The sequence below is a fragment of the Anomaloglossus baeobatrachus genome, chromosome 6 (genome assembly GCF_048569485.1).
Source record: "Anomaloglossus baeobatrachus isolate aAnoBae1 chromosome 6, aAnoBae1.hap1, whole genome shotgun sequence".
NCBI classification, from domain to species: domain Eukaryota; kingdom Metazoa; phylum Chordata; class Amphibia; order Anura; family Aromobatidae; genus Anomaloglossus; species Anomaloglossus baeobatrachus.
Window position 1 is genome coordinate 259584575 of NC_134358.1, and position 16223 is coordinate 259600797.

Below are 16223 nucleotides of genomic sequence, written 5' to 3' on the forward strand. Positions count from 1 at the left end.
ATAAAACCAATGGATGAATTTAAAGTCAGGTTATAAGCTTTTATTTATATAACGTGGATAAGCGACAGAACATCTGTCAGGGACTGTACAGAGATAGGTGGCCAGACTTCACTTAAATATTTCCTTATTTTTGAAGGAAAAGCACATTTTTTTTCAATTAAGCTAACATTAAATTAAACAGAAATACACTCTATACATTGATAATGTGGTAAATTACTATTCTAGCTTCAAACATCTGGTTTTTAATGCAATATATATATATATATATATATATATATATATATGCATATATGTATATATATATATATATATATATATATAGGCAACAACCACCACTCCAGTGTTCTAATGGTACATTGTGTTTGCCAACTGTGTTAAAGGCTAATTGATGTTTAGAAATCCCTTGAAAACCCTTGTGCAAGTATGTTAGCACAGCTGAAAACAGTTTTGCTGATTAGAGAACCTATAAAACTAACCTTCTTTGAGCTACTTGAGAATCTGGAGCATTACTTTTGCTGGTTCCATTAAACTCTCAAAATGGCCAGAAAAAGAGAACTTTCATGTGAAACTTGACAGTCTATTCTTGTTCTTAGAAATGAAGGATATTCCATTCGAGAAATTGCCAAGAAACGTAAGATTTCCTACAACGGTGTGTACTACTCCCTTCAGAGGAGAGCACAAACAAGCTCTAACCAGAGTAGAAAGAGAAGTGGAAGGCCTCGCTGCACAACTGAGCAACAAAACAAGTACATTAGAGTCTCTAGTTTGAGAAATCGACGCCTCACAGGTCTTCAACTGGCAGCTTCATTAAATAGAACCCGCAAAATGCCAGTGTCAATGTCTACAGTGAAGAGGCGACTCCGGGATGCTGGCCTTCAGGGCAGAGTGGCAAAGAAAAAGCCATATCTGAGACTGGCTAATAAAAGGAAAAGATTAATATGGGCAAAAGAACACACACATTGGACAGAGGAAGATTGGAAAAAGTGTTATGGTCAGAGAAATCAAAGTTTGAGGTGTTTAGATCACATTACAGAACATTTGTGAGACGCAGAACAGCTGAAAAGATGCTGGAAGAGTGCCTGACGCCATCTGTCAAGCATAGTGGAGGTAATGTGATGGTCTGGGGATGCTTTGGTGCTGGTAAAGTGGGAGATTTGTACAAGGTAAAAGGGAATTTTGAATAAGGAAGGCTATCACTCCATTTTTCAAAACCATGCACATACCCTGTGGACAGTGCTTGATTGGAACCAATTTCATCCTACAACAGGACAATGACCCAAAGCACAGCTCCAAATTATGCATGAACTATTTAGGGAAGAAGCAGGCAGCTGGTATTCTATCTCTAATGGAGTGGCTAGCCCAGTCACTGCTCCCAGTCGGCGTCTGGTGAGTATGATTGTGAGGTCTTTTGTCTTCTTTCTTCTCTGTTTTGGTGCTGTGATGGGAGAGAAAGAGGCGCAATAGGGTCTTACCCGGTTTACAGGGTGAAAAAGGACAAAGGTAATGCACTCACCTGGCCGGGTTGTGCCAGTCACAACCCCTTTGCTGACATGGATGAGTGCTTGGGTGGTTCAGCAGCGGCCCCGTAACAGAGCAAATTTTCAGCGTGAAAAACTGGAGAAAAACGTTTTTTTTTGCCGCGCTAAGAAACCACAAGCATGTATAAAATAATTTGTTCTTTTATTTAGATCATTCCAACGCGTTTCAGAGGCTCATCTGCCTCCTTCCTCAGGGAAAAGAATCTCTTTTCCCTGAGGAAGGAGGCAGATGAGCCTCTGAAATGCGTTGGAATGATCTAAATAAAAGAACAAATTATTTTATGCATGCTTGTGGTTTCTTAGCGCGGCAAAAAAAAAACGTTTTTCTCCAGTTTTTCACGCTGAAAATTTGCTCTGTTTTGGGGCTGTCCGCTGTCTATAAGGCCTAAAACACTCTTCCGCATAAAAAAACGTACGTGTGACACGGTCCGTTTTTCGGGTCCGTGTTCCGTTTTTTATAGGTGTTTCTCCCGTACGTATGGCATCCGTGTGATGGCGTATGCTCTCCGTGTGTACGTGTGAAGGGTCCGTATTAGCATAAAATACGTACGTATGCCATCCGTGTCATGTGTTTTACAGATCCGCATTCTTAACCAAATAACGTTGTTAAGGCCTTGTGCCCACGGTGCTTTTTTTTCAGCACAAAAAAAGCTGCTTTTTTCTGTGCTTCTTTTCATGCTTTCATGCTTTTTTTCATGCTTCTTTTCATGCTTTCATGCTTTTTTTCTTGCTTCTTTTCATGCTTTTTTTCTTGCTTTTTTTCATGCTTCTTTTCATGCTTCTTTTCATGCTTCTTTTCATGCTTTTTTTCCTGCTTTTTTTCATGCTTTCATGCTTTTTTTCCTGCTTCTTTTCATGCTTTTTTTGTTACTATTGAATGCTTGTTTCAGCTCATTAAAGTTGGATATGAAAAAAAAGTGTTCTGATACCATTTCCTTCTTCAACCCATTTTCTTCAATCTCCATTTTGGAATAAAAGTGACAGGAAAATGATGATCTATTAGATCGTTTACCAGCACCGCTATTTACCGGCTCATGCAGGTGAATAGCGGTGCCGGGAATCAGGTGCTCGGAGATCACCGTTGCTATAGCAACCTGCTCATTAGGTTACTATGGCAACAGTGGTAGCGGTGATGTCACCGCTTACCAACCTGCAGTCTCTGCTAACTCATTGAGTGATTAGACAGCACGGGGATTTGAAGCGTTCTTCCTCCCCCGTGCTTTCTGATATAGCAGAGCTAGATCGGTGACAGAAGACCAGGATTGAGGAGGGGTGAGAGGGAGTAAAAAAATGGAGTCCCTAAGTGTGTCTGTGTATTTATTTTTAATAAAGTATTTTTTGTGTGGTGTCTTTTTTTAACCCTTTATTGGAGATTCTTAATATCCGGGTCAAACTTGGCTTCACATTAAGAATCTCGGGCTTAATACCAGCTGGTAAAACAAAGCTGGTATTAACCCCTTATTACCCAGCGTGCCACCTGGCACCATGTCCACTGGAAGAGTTGGATACAGCGCCAAAAGATGGCGCTTCTATGAAAGCACCATTTTCTGGGGCAGCTGCGGACTGCAATACACAGCGGGTGGCCCAGAAAGCTTGGGCCACTCAGCGTTGCGGTTTCCAGTCCCCAGCTGTCTGGTTGTACCTGGCTGGACACAAAAATTGGGCTAAGCCCATGGAATTTTTTTTTAATTTTTTGGCAAAAAACTCAAGAAAAAAGGGCTTAACTGGATTTTTCATTGCCAGTGAAAGTAACACCAAGCAGGAGGGGTTAGCAGCCAGTAGCTGTTTAAGTTACCCTAGCAATAGAAAATACAGCGAGAGCATAAGCATTTTTTTTTACTCCTAACCCTTTTGGGTTATGTGTTTTTTTTTTTTTTTTTTTAATGAATTAAAAAAAAAAAAATCGACATGGGCTTCGCCATATTTTTGTATGCCAGCCAGGTACAGCAGGCAGGTACGGGTGGCCTCCAACCCCCAGCTGCCTATTTGTACCCAGCTGGGAACCAAAAATATAGGGAAGACCTTTTTTTAATTATTTCATGAATTTCATAAAATAATTTAAAAAAAAAACGACATGGGCTTCGCCCAATTTATGTGTCCAGCCAGGTACAACTAGGCAGCTGGGGACTGGAATCCGCAGTACAGGGTGGCCCAAGCTTTCTGGGCCCCCCCACTGTGAATTGCAGTCCGCAGCTGCCCCAGAAAATGGCGCATTCATAGGAAGCGCCATCTTCTGGTGCTGTATCCAACTCTTCCAGCGGCCCTGGTATCGGGTGGCTCACTGGGTAATAATGGGGTTAGGGCCAGCTTTGTATTATCAGCTGGCCCTAAGCCTGAAATTCATGGTGTCACGCCAATATTAGACATAGCCACCATGAATTTCTAGTAAAGATAAAAAAAACACAACACAGAGAAAAATATTTTTTATTAGAAATAAAACACAACACAATTAGTGACTCCATCTTTATTGAACTAAAGAACCCCCCTCCGCTGTAGTCCTGGGTCGAGGGTCCCTTGATGTCCAATCCGAATCCAATATCATCTGATTGAAAGGCAAACTGATCAGATGATGACACATCATCTGATCGGTTTGCCTTCTGATCAGATGATATTGGATTCAGGTCTTTGAACCTGACACAGGTTCAAGGACCTGAAACAGATTACACATCAGCTGATTGTCTAAAAGTCCCATGGGCTCCAGGACCCGCTGGTAAGCAGCTGATGCTATCACCTGATAGCATCATCCGATCGTTTACGTCCAGGGAAGATCAGCTGATTCATCATCTGCTTGTTAAAAAGCTGGCAAGCTGTTCACAGCTGGACGTAAACAATCAGCTGCTTACCGGGAGGTCCTGGAGCCCATCGGACGTGACCCAGGAGACTGCAGAGAGGTGAGTAAGGTGAAGAGTTCATGCCAGCAGCGGATCTCCTACATGAACTGTATTCAACTTGTGACATCCCCGGACCTCCCTGTAGAGTGGTGTCGGTAAAACACTGCAAGAATACTGAATGTCTGGTGCAAGGCACAAGGTGAACACAGTTCATGCAGGAGGATCACCGGGGTTTTTCGGGGTTCACCTTGACGTCAGCGGGGGTTGCCTGCATTTATGTGGCATAGGCTGTGCACCAGGCATTCAGTATTCTTGCGGTGTTTTACCGCGACATCTCTTTGCAGGGAAGTCCGGGGATGTCAGGAGGCGAATACAATTCATGCTGGAGAATTACCGGGGGCTTTCCTGGACATCCCCCGCTGGGATTAACTATTCACCTTGTGACGTCAGCGGGGGTCCCTGCATTGTTTAATGCCACACGTCACTGCAGAGAAGTTCAGGATGTCACAATGTGAATACAATTCATGCAGGGGGATTACCGAGCAATGCCGCCCACATTCTTGGAGATCCCCGCGGGGTTGAACTCTTTACATTGTGACATCAGCGGTGGTCCATGCATTGTTTACCGCGACACCTCGCTGTATAAGTTCGGGGATGTCACAAGGTGAATACAATTCATACAGGGGGATTACTGTGGGATTTCCTGGAGATCCCCCGCTGTGATGAACTCTTTACCTTGTGACGTCAGCGGGGGTCCCTGCAGAGGTGTCGCGCTAAACAATGGGAGATAAGATAACAGCTGCCGACGCTGGCTATGTGGCTTTCTTCTATGAAGGAATCTACATAGCCATAGCTTTCTTTTCTCCCTAAAAACGCCCAAACGCATAAAATATAAAGCAACGTGGGCATTACACATGCGTTTTTTCTTGCTTTTTTCCCTGACTCCATTGAAGTCAATTGGGGAAAAAAGCAGGAAAAAACGCTAAAACAATTGACATGTTGCTTCTTTTTTCAGCAAGAAAAAAAGCAACTGAAAAAGAAGCAACGTGGGCACAGCAAGTCCTGATTCTCATAGACTTTGCTGGGATGCTTTTTCCTTGCTTTTATTGATTAAAAAAAGCAATGAAAAACGCTAGAAAAAACGCTGTAAAAACGCCCTGTGGGCACAGGGCCTAAGCCTTCATCATGAGATCCTGGTGTGCTAAATTGATCAATTTAGGTCCCACATTGTTGGAAAAAGTTTAAAACCTCTTCAAAACATTGTTTTTCGCATCTTCCACTCATTAGACTGACTGCAAAATGTCTCTCTCCAATGAAGCAACCATGTATTTGCTGTGGTTGATTTCTAGGCAATTTGGGGTTAGGAGACATATGATTGAAGAAGAACCACCTGTTGAAAAGAGAATGTGGATCCACCCCCTTGTCAAACTAAGGAAGACACATGGCCATTTTAATATTCTTTATGGAGAAATGCGCAAATTTCCACCTAAATTCCAAGCCTACTGCCATATCACCATCCCATCATTTGACAACATCCTTGGCCTAGTGTATCACCAATTGAAGCATCAAGACACATGTATGCGGCTCAGCATCTCCCCAGAGGAACGCTTGTTGGTTACTTTACAGTAGGTTTTAAAATGTATACACAGATGTTAGTTTGATGGTTTGAAATGTGTTTCTATGTTAACACATGCTGTTTAAACCCAGATGTAAACACATACCTCAATGTATGATAGTTACAACCTTTTAATATCCCATAACAGCACTTCAGAGTCAAATAACATGGTCACAGTGCCTAATTTTCCCATTCAAACATGCAATAGAAAAATGATGAATAAAGAGAGCGAGGGCGCTCCTGTGTGGGATCTTAATGTACCGAGGTATGTACAATGTGAGGTGCACACTCACCTGATAGTGTTGTACGTCAGGTACAACACTGTTAGTGGTATTGAAGGGGAATCGCAAGTTCACCGCTCCTTGTCAGCAGGGATCCCATCCTCCTGACTCCGCAGGACTCTGCTCACACGATCGGGGTTTCCACGTGCAGTGTGCAGCCGCCGGACCGGCGTCTGATAGCAGCTCCTCCTCCGGGTCGGACGGTCCCGTGATCACAGATGCGGTGATTCCCCAGCCCCTGGTGTTAGATTCAAACGGATAGTACGATCCTGGTTCTGGCTGCAGCAGCCCCGTGAGCTCCCATAGGGAGATAATGATGCAGGGAAAAAAAAAAAAAAAAGGGGAAAAATGCACGGTTTTGCTGCGCTGCTCAGAAAGGTAGTGATGAGGTTATTTGGGATGTAGATTTATTAATTATTTACATGCCACTACGCGTTTCGGGGGTATAACCTCCCCATTCCTCAGGAAGCAGTAAAATGCAGGAAAATCAGATCTTAAATACACAAACTGGATGAACAGAAAAAAAAAAAAAAAAGACAATCCTTATTCCCTTAATCAGATTAAATCCCCATCGGGGTAGGATCATTCAGACAATTAGTTGATTAGGAAAGCTCTCCCCTAGAAGATACCGATCTTATGCATTCATAAAAAAACAATGGTATATATGGGTTTACAAAAAACACCAATACATAATGAAATAAAAAGTAGAAGAAAAAACCTTAATATCAAAAAACCTTAATCTGAAAACTCATATTTTGAAAATCATTAATTCAATATTTAACCACTCAATCCCCACATTGTTGCATAGGGAATTAACTATTTATTATACCTCTTTTTTTTTTTTTTTTTTGTTTCCCTCTTTTGGATTCATCATTCCTCCCTTTCCAATCCTCCATTTTACCCCTTTCATATTCTTATACTAACTAATTATAATTTTCTCCATATAATTTTCTCCATATGAATTCATCCTATTTTTAACATATATTGGTATATATATGGTACTATATTTCCATAAGTTTTTTTCTGTAGTTATTTTGGCTTTGGTAGACACTAACTACTGTTTCCTTTTTGCGGATATTGGTGCCTATGGCAGTGCCTCTGATGCTAGAAGATTCAGAAGCTCACGTTTAGCAAGACGATTAATGTCTGACAATCTAAATTTGTCTGCACCTAGACCTTTACCTGGTACTAATGGCCCTAATGCACCATTTGTCATGGTTGCAGATCAGGGTTGCCTTGTCGAGGCATTTGATGCGTCCTTATCCTAGACGTGGACTGGACAGATCAAAAGCCCAATTTAATAGCACCTTGGCCAGAGCACGTTGCTATGTGGAACGAGCCTTTGACATTTTAGCATCAAAATGGCGCATTTATCAAACCACCATCCAGCTCCAACCAACCACCGTCAAGGCTGTCATGAAAGCTACAGTAGTTTTACATAATTACTGTAGATTACATGAAAGCAATGACGATGAAATTGATGATGTGCCACCTCTAAATGCCCCATTAGTAGGTAACGGAAGTGGAAGGACCAATTTGGTCTCTTCTGGTCTTCAAGTTAGAAATCAGTTTAAAGATTATTTTAGTTTAAATCTTGCTAATACTGTCTAATTAGGACATTGTCCTTTAGTTATATCACTATGTTACATAATCACAAACATATATGTGTCACAAAAGAGAAAATGCCCATACATAGGTCTACATATTTCAATTTTTGATAATTAAATTACCCTATTGTTATCCACATTGTTACCACATAATGGTTTGGGTTTTGTGCCTAATCAGTATTGCTAATTAAATAAATGGTTTGTGAAAAATTTGAACACAATCAAACTGTACTGTTGTTTTTATTAACCTATGTATGTCTGTCATCTTTTGCAAGACACCTTGTATTCTTTTTATTTTTATACAAAATTTGTGCAAGGACATAATCGCAGACAAACTACCATACTGTATTATGCAATAATGTAATGCCAACATAGTTTTTTTACATTATTGGAATACAAGTATGGGACCAGACCATATGCAGATACTGCATATTGGCAGGATTTTACAATATAGATAAAGGTGTTTGAATGTGAATGTAGTAGGGTATGTGCGTGCATATTTTCCCACAAGACAGTTGTTATAAATGGATGGTCGAAAAATCAGGTCCGCAGCAAGGCAACATTACAACATGCAGGTTCTGTTTTTGGAAGTGATAGAGTAATGGTCTTTAGCTGTTAAACCCATTAAAGAATTAAACATACCAACACATATGGGCTAAGTAATACATAACATTTTGGAATGTATGGAGAAAAGCCCTAACCATACATGCATTACAAAATGTTAGTCATACACTAACTATATCAAATTATGTGTCCACTAAATCATCTAGGCTAGTGATGTTTTCCTCAGTAGTCTCCATGGCATTGTCACCTACTGAATATGTTGGCTGAACAACATTAGATGTGGTAGTAATTGGCTGAACAGTGTGTACACTTGTGACATTTGTTGTGCTAGGAACAAACATTGAAGTAGTTGTTTGACCAGATGGAAGACCAAGTGTAGGTGTTACATATTGTTGTGAGGGTAGAGGCTGAGTATGTTGGTATGTGAAGTTGGTAGGGAAAGGCTGACTTTGAAAGTACTATTGCTGTGGATTAGGTTGAATATGGTAAGATGATGGTTGCTGTACCATTTGTGGTAGTCTATGAACATTACTTACATTACTTGGATAGCTAATAGAGGGTTGCATAGGTGTCTGTTGGGGGCCTTGTTGGTAAAAAGATGTTTGTTGTGATGGCTGTTGTGTAAATAACGGGCCTGTTTGGTGTGGGATAGTTGTAGGTCTATTTTGTGATTCACTAACCAATGGTGTAGAGGGCCACTGTATATGTACTTGTTGAACTACAGTATTTAGTTGAAAATTAAATGTCTGAACATCAGTTTGGGTTTCAACAGTTATTTGAGTGGTGTTTGTGTGTGCGCAATGTGGATTTGCTCTCCATTGCTCTATCACTTCAAAAACATATATGGGCTCTGGCTGACGTTGGGTAACAGAAATCAGTGTGATTATGGACGCCCTTAACCTGTCCTGCCTGTCAGGTGCAACCAATGCGAGAGAGGGAGCGACAAAATCTCTCTCCATCACTCTCTGGCATCAGTGAATTCATCATGTGTATTATTCTGGTATCAATGATATCTGGCAGGGTGCGTAAATACTCATAACGCCTATGTCTGCGTCCACGGATAGAGTGAGCTATTGTGCGCAGGGTATTTGTTGCTGGTCTTGGCTGTGTGCCTACATGTTGTTGTGGACTACTCTCTGCAAGAACTGGTGATGGGCCACTTTGTTGCCCTGTAGACTGGCCTGTGATTGGAATAGTGGATTGACTTGTTCCCAAACCCAAATCAGATCACACTTCTTCTGCTTCTGGCTGAATGGAGTTCTGGGTTGTGGGTTGTTGATAGGAGGTTGGCTCCATCTCGGATGCTGATGTTGCAGTTACCACTGTGGACTGGGCCTCCTCACTGTCTTCTAGATTATCTTTGGTACTATGTGATAAAATGACAATATTAATGTGGGTATACATTTCAGAAAACAAAACCATGTGATCACAAACTATGAACTTACTTTGTCACCTCCATCACTGGCATAAGGTAGCTGAGCCTGTCATAATGTACATATATTTTTTTTTCTTGCTAGCTGCAGCTGTGGTAGCCACTGGATTAAATTCTCTGTGAAATTGGTGCGTGCAGACTGCCAACGGCGTTTCACCATGTCCACTGTAAGAAATCAACAACAGAATATGTGTTGGTAACATAAACATTACATGAATATGCCACTAAGTTCTTGCAATGTCACTTTAAACAATATGTTGTGGCCAAAAACAGATGCTAAGTAAACCAACACCAATGTGTAGCATATAGTGACATTATAGACACATAAGCTAGCATTAACAAACAATTTACCAGCCCAATACCAATGTCAAATTTCACAAAAATACAATTTTTTTTAAACTCTAAATCAGCTGTGAAGGCATGACTACACCTTGCAAAAAAGCCATGGCCTTAAAAAAACTGACATAGCCATATGTGACACATATATGTACACCAAGGAAGCAAAATACAGGAATGGTTTTCAATAAACAACTTGTAAATAAAAAAGACAATATATTATCTATGTTAAAAAAAATAAATAAATAAAAACCTGTAGCTTTACCAACATTCAATGTATTTGGCACATGCATGAAATGCTTTACAGGCCACATCTCTATTTGGGCATTTTGCCATAAGCAAAAAATCAACCAAAACCATCAAAAAACACATTTTCCTGTATGTGTGTCAGAAGTGTAACTCACATTGAGTCAGGCCCATTAATGACAGCCAAATATACTATGCACATATGTATAAAATCGGACAACAGAATGAGGACATGTAGATAATGACAGAAGCCATGTAAATATCTGTACTCACCATATTTATTTTTCCTGCCAGGGGAGCTTATGGACCATCCATTTCTGGGGTAGACTTGTTCAGCCACAGACATCCAGGCTCTCTCCACCATCAACCTGTCGTGGTATCCATCAACACGTGTGTCCCACAGCTCTGGATGCCTATCTACTTCTCCATATATACTGTAGACACTGCACTCTCTACTCAAAAAGAGTATAAAAAGACCAACAAATTTGTTTTTTCAAAAAAATTTTTTGTATTTTTATTTTTTGTCAATACTATAAATAGAAGAAAAAATATATAATACATATGGTGGGACGTTTCGGCCTTAACATCGGCCTTCTTCACGCCGTATTACACTGCAGAAAAGGCAAAATAAGGTAGAATCAACACATGAAAACACGCTATTTACATATATTTACATTTATACATTAGAAAAAAGAGTAGAATTTCTATCTCAGAGAAGAGAATTTCATGAAGGAATTTTTCCATGTCAACATTAAATCACTGGACATATGAGGTGCAACATTACATAATAGGTTACCATAGAAAAAACATGTAAAAACCAGGCAAAAAGCGACAGTAGTAGAGTTAAAAATAGAAATGAGAGATAAATATATATGTCACCTACCTCCATAGGGAAGAGGGAACTAGTTTCCAACAGGTGAAAGGAGTGAATGCAAGAAGGAATAGAATAGAGGGAACACTCTGGATATTGTTTTTTTCTATTGGTCACAGAAAGCAATTCCTGTAAATAAAATTAAAGGATTGAGTGGGTAGCAGACCAACATATAGGGTAATAAGGACCCCTGATGGGGATATGTACATCTGGATTGGATTACCTGATAGGAAAAGTATCTCAGGGTGCGTCTGCTTTGGCGAGATCTAATAAGTATGCCCGTGGAATATTTGGGATTGTGGTCCCTATAGTATAAAATGAAGAGTCATCATGGGTATTTTTTCAGAAACGGTTTAAAGGAGTGTCTATGGGGCATGTTGTGGATAAATTAACTACCTCGTAGTACTGTATATCCTTATTTCAATAATATTGAGAATAATGCAGAACCTTGTTCCGGATATGCTATTCTTAAATACAACACCACGCTGTTTGTCCTATAGAGAAAGGGACGTATATAATCAACCAGTCACTGGAGCCATGATACGGGTTATCTAGCAGTACAAATACCTTTTTGGATTCCACAAATAAGTTGTAGTTACTTGTTTGCCCTGTGTTGATCCTTACAGAATGTGGCTCCTTGAAAGAGATATGAGTTGAGCATACTTAGGAATATTGTACATATGTGCGGTTATCAGTGTACAATGTAAAGCAATGGTACCTCGGAGCAGTCTAGATTATTGGTCACCACTTGTTGCAGGGAATAGTTAATCAGCAGAAGCTTGCTGTAATCTAGGAGAGGTAATATGTGTCAGGGTTTGAGAACAAGTGTCAGGTCATGTAATGAAGCTGCTCAGCATAGTAAGCGTTACCTGTGTTATCCTTATACAGAAGGTATGTAAGGGGGAATGCTGAGTGTCCCTCTATGAGATAAAAAGACGAGGTTAAATCATTATATACAGGGTGCTCCCGGGTGGAGGGGTGTGGGATCGCATCATACCTTATGGACGCCGTCTTCCCAGACTGTGGCTGCTGCAATGAGGGTCTGCGCTCCCCGGCAATTTACTTCCGAAATCCGGAATTAACGTCAGACGCCGGCGCATGCGCAGTAGCGCTATGCGTTCGTATTAGTGTGAATAAGGTACCGTTAGGTATGTAATAGAGACACAGGCGCCTGCGCAGTTGTTGATTTTTGGTACTTAGGGGAATGACTGTACTGGGAAGACGTTTTCATAGTATGTAGATGTTTGTAACAGTAGACAGAGAGGATGAAAGATAGGTAGAGGATGAGAATGGAGAAATAATTGACCTTGTGCAAAACGGTGTGTGGGAATCCCACTGTAGATGGTACATATATACAATAAATAATAAATGGACATGAGTATATATATGTATAAACATTATGAACAGAGGCACAGTATAACCCTATTATAGCATAAGTAGTATATCACAGTGGTTAAAAGCCATATAACGTTAGTCGTTTGACCTAAAGGAGAAAAAATGTTAATGCATATAGTATAAGGGTCCCAATATACTACTTGGTGCGTAACAGTATAGCGTACAAAATACTATGTGGTGGTGCCAATATATACTTTACCATCTAACAGTGGGTGCGTAGTGGAAGCAGAAATGGTGGTAGAGGTTTTTCTTAATTTTTCTGTAAAGAATTACAAGAAGATTAGTCCTCAGATATCCTACAGTTAAGAGAGTAGATAAACATATGAAAAGTTATTTTGTAGGCCAATCAATTTCTCTATTAAGTCCTTTAGGTGTAAGGGTTTGGAGTTTATATATCCAAAAGCTTTCACGCTTTTTCAAGAGTTCTATGTGGTTACCACCACGTCGGGGCCTGTATACTTTGTCTATAACTTGAAACCGCAGCTGTGCCACACTATGTCTGGCTTCATGAAAGTGGTGAGGGATGGGAAGCCATAATTTACCACATCTAATGGTCGATTTGTGACTAGCAATTCTGTCACCCACATGTTGGATCGTTTCCCCTACATACAGTAAACCACAAGGACACTTGATTATATAAACTACGAAATTGCTTTCGCAGGTAAAATGTTCCTTGATCTGAAAGCTCTTCCCAGATCTGGGGTGCACAAAATGGTCACCCTTTATCACGTTTGAGCAGGAGGCGCAGCTGAGGCAAGGAAAGGTGCCAGTTCGTTTAGGCGCTAAGAACGTTTGAGTGTTGGATTTTTCACTTCCCACATCGGCTTTGACCAAAGAATCTTTTATATTTTGTGGTCTCTTTTTACACATTAGTGGGGGAAGAGTAAATGAACCTACTTCAGGATAAGCCTTTTGGAGAAGCGGCCAATGGCGATAAATGATGTTATATATTTTGGGCATAGAGGGGTGGTGTGTATGCACAAACGGAATTCTGTCGTATTTGATAGTCTCTTTTTCCGTAGGGATAGCAAGGAGAGCCCTTTCCTTTTCTGTTTTTAATAAAGTCTCAGGGTAGTTCCATACGAGGAACCTCTCAGTCATCTCCTCTAATCTCTGTTTCCTGATGGTGTCATCTGAGACTATACGAGAAATCCTTTTAAACTGTGACCTTGGTAGACTGTTCTTGGTGGATTTTGGGTGACAGCTGTTGTATGAAAGCATACAATTGCGGTCGGTAGGTTTGCGATAGAGATCAGATGATAAAAGGCCCGTTACATCTTTTTTAATAAGCGTATCTAGAAAATTGATTTCACTTGGGTGATGGTTGAGTGTAAATTTTAACTCTGGCCATATACCATTAATGTAGTTATCGAAGGAAGAGAGGCTTGTAGTATCACCCTGCCATATGCAAAAAATATCATCGATGTAACGGACCCAAACCAGGGCCAGTTCATCGAACGATGGGTAGGAGTAGATGTACCGATTCTCAAAAAAATCCATAAAAAGGTTTGCGTACGCGGGGGCTACATTTGATCCCATTGCGGTCCCGTGGCACTGGATATAAAAGTCATCTTTGAATAAGAAGTAATTCTCATTGAGAACTATTTCTAGAAGAGCCATGATAAAGTCGATTGAGTCTTGTTCTAGATTGGTGTCGTCCAGTGCTAATTTGGTAGCCTTGATACCCTTTGAGTGCGAGATGGAGGTATACAAGCTGGATACGTCCCATGTGCAGAGGAGGTTATTAGGGGATACTGAGCCTATACTTTTAATTTTCTGGAGAAAACTATTGGTGTCTAATATAAATGACCTGGTCTTTTTGGTAAGGGGGGTAAGAATCTTCTCGAGGTAGATGGAAAGGGGTGAGAGGATGGACTCGGTAGAAGCTACAATAGGCCGTCCGGGAGGGTTTGTGAGTGATTTATGTATTTTAGGTAGGATATAGAAAACAGGAGTTATGGGATGTGTTTTTGTTAGAAAAGAGCGAGTAGAAGAATCTATAGTGCCTTTATCCTGATAAATGGTCAGTAGATTCTGAATTTTTTGTTGGATTTTGAACACTGGATCAAATGGTATTTTTTGATAAGTGGTAGTGTCGTCAAGTTGGCGTCTTATTTCTTTTATATAGTCATGTGTGTTCAGAATCACAATTGCCCCTCCTTTATCTGCCGGCTTGAGGGTTATCATTTTGTTGTTCCTTAAAGCGGTTATGGCTAGTTTTTCTGATCTACTAATATTGCTATGTGTCGGGTAAAATCCTAATTGATGTTCGTGTATATTGTCCTTGATATCCCGGTCAACTAGTGATATGAAAGTTTCCACTGCATGGTAGGTTTTTGGCGGCATAAAAGAACTGGGATTGTATAGGCCAAGTGTCCTGATATTCGTCTCGTTGGGGGGTGTTGGTGGGTCCCTAGCCTGTGGGAGATTAGTGCCAAAGTGGGTTTTTAGCCTAACAGATCTATAAAACCTCTGGATATCACTTTCTAAAGTGAAAGAATCCCACCTAGGTGTAGGGCAAAAGGTGAGCCCTTTGTTCAATACGGTTAACTCATCTGGTGTCAGGGTGTAATCAGATATATTTACAACTAAATTGGGACCCTTACCTGTGATCTCAAGGTCATCGCCCAATCTCCTCCTCCCCCTCCTCGACCTCCTCGTTGGTTTGGTTTTCTTTTTCCAGGTCCTAAAAAAGGTGCTGTACTTGTGTGACTGCCACTGGATTCGCTTCCAGATGAGGCTGAGTGATAGTTCGGTGGTCTTCTCCATTGGCGTGTGTTGTTTGTTTGCCAATCTTTCCATCTGTAGACTCGATTTTGTAGATAATCGTCAGTATCTCTCTGAAATTTCTGTCTTTTTTTGTCCTCCAGATTTTTCTTAAAATCTTTAAGGGTATCGTCAGCCTTCTTTTTGAAGGTAGCAAGATCTCCAGGGGTCAGGCTATCCGCTAATTGGGTTTCTATGGATGTTATTTTATCCTTAGATTCTTTAATGGCAATTTGAAGATGTTCTATAGTTAGAACAATTATATCTAAGGAGCATTTGTTCAAAATTTGTTGGTACTTTTTACAATAGTCCTCGTTATTTGAGAAGAGAGTGGGTCTCAGATTGCATCTAAGGCCTCTTGGAATGCGGCTTTGTCTAAAATATTCCGCTAGGGTGGTACAATGGAGATCAAGGGAAATTAGCGTGCGATTCTCTTTTTCCCAGTCTCTAGACCTTACCTCTCTAATTGGGGTCCTGAGAAATTCAGTAGAATTAGTAACCTGGGATAATATATTGTTACAGGTAGTATCATCATATGCGAAAGTGTCCAAAGACATGGAAAAAGCTGGTGCAATCAACCAAGAAAGGTACGTACTATAAGACTATATGGTGTGCACTCAGCTACAAGTGAATTTGGAGGTGCTAGTGACTGGACCAAGGTCCAGACTATCATATATACTGTAGACACTGCACTCTCTACTCAAAAAGAGTATAAAAAGACCAACAAATTTGTTTTTTCAA

General features: G+C 40.6%; 1 long non-coding RNA gene across 1 annotated transcript in view; it reads right to left on the reverse strand.

The window, feature by feature from the left end:
- Positions 1 to 6699: 6699 nt before the first annotated feature.
- The window catches only part of LOC142244288 (uncharacterized), a 28426-nt gene continuing 18902 nt past the window's right edge, over positions 6700 to 16223 (reverse strand). The window contains exons 2-3 of the long non-coding RNA XR_012724494.1: positions 9882 to 10033; positions 6700 to 9802 (exon numbers count right to left, since the gene is read on the reverse strand). This is a non-coding gene — a long non-coding RNA (uncharacterized LOC142244288). The remainder of the gene's footprint in view (positions 9803 to 9881; positions 10034 to 16223) is intronic.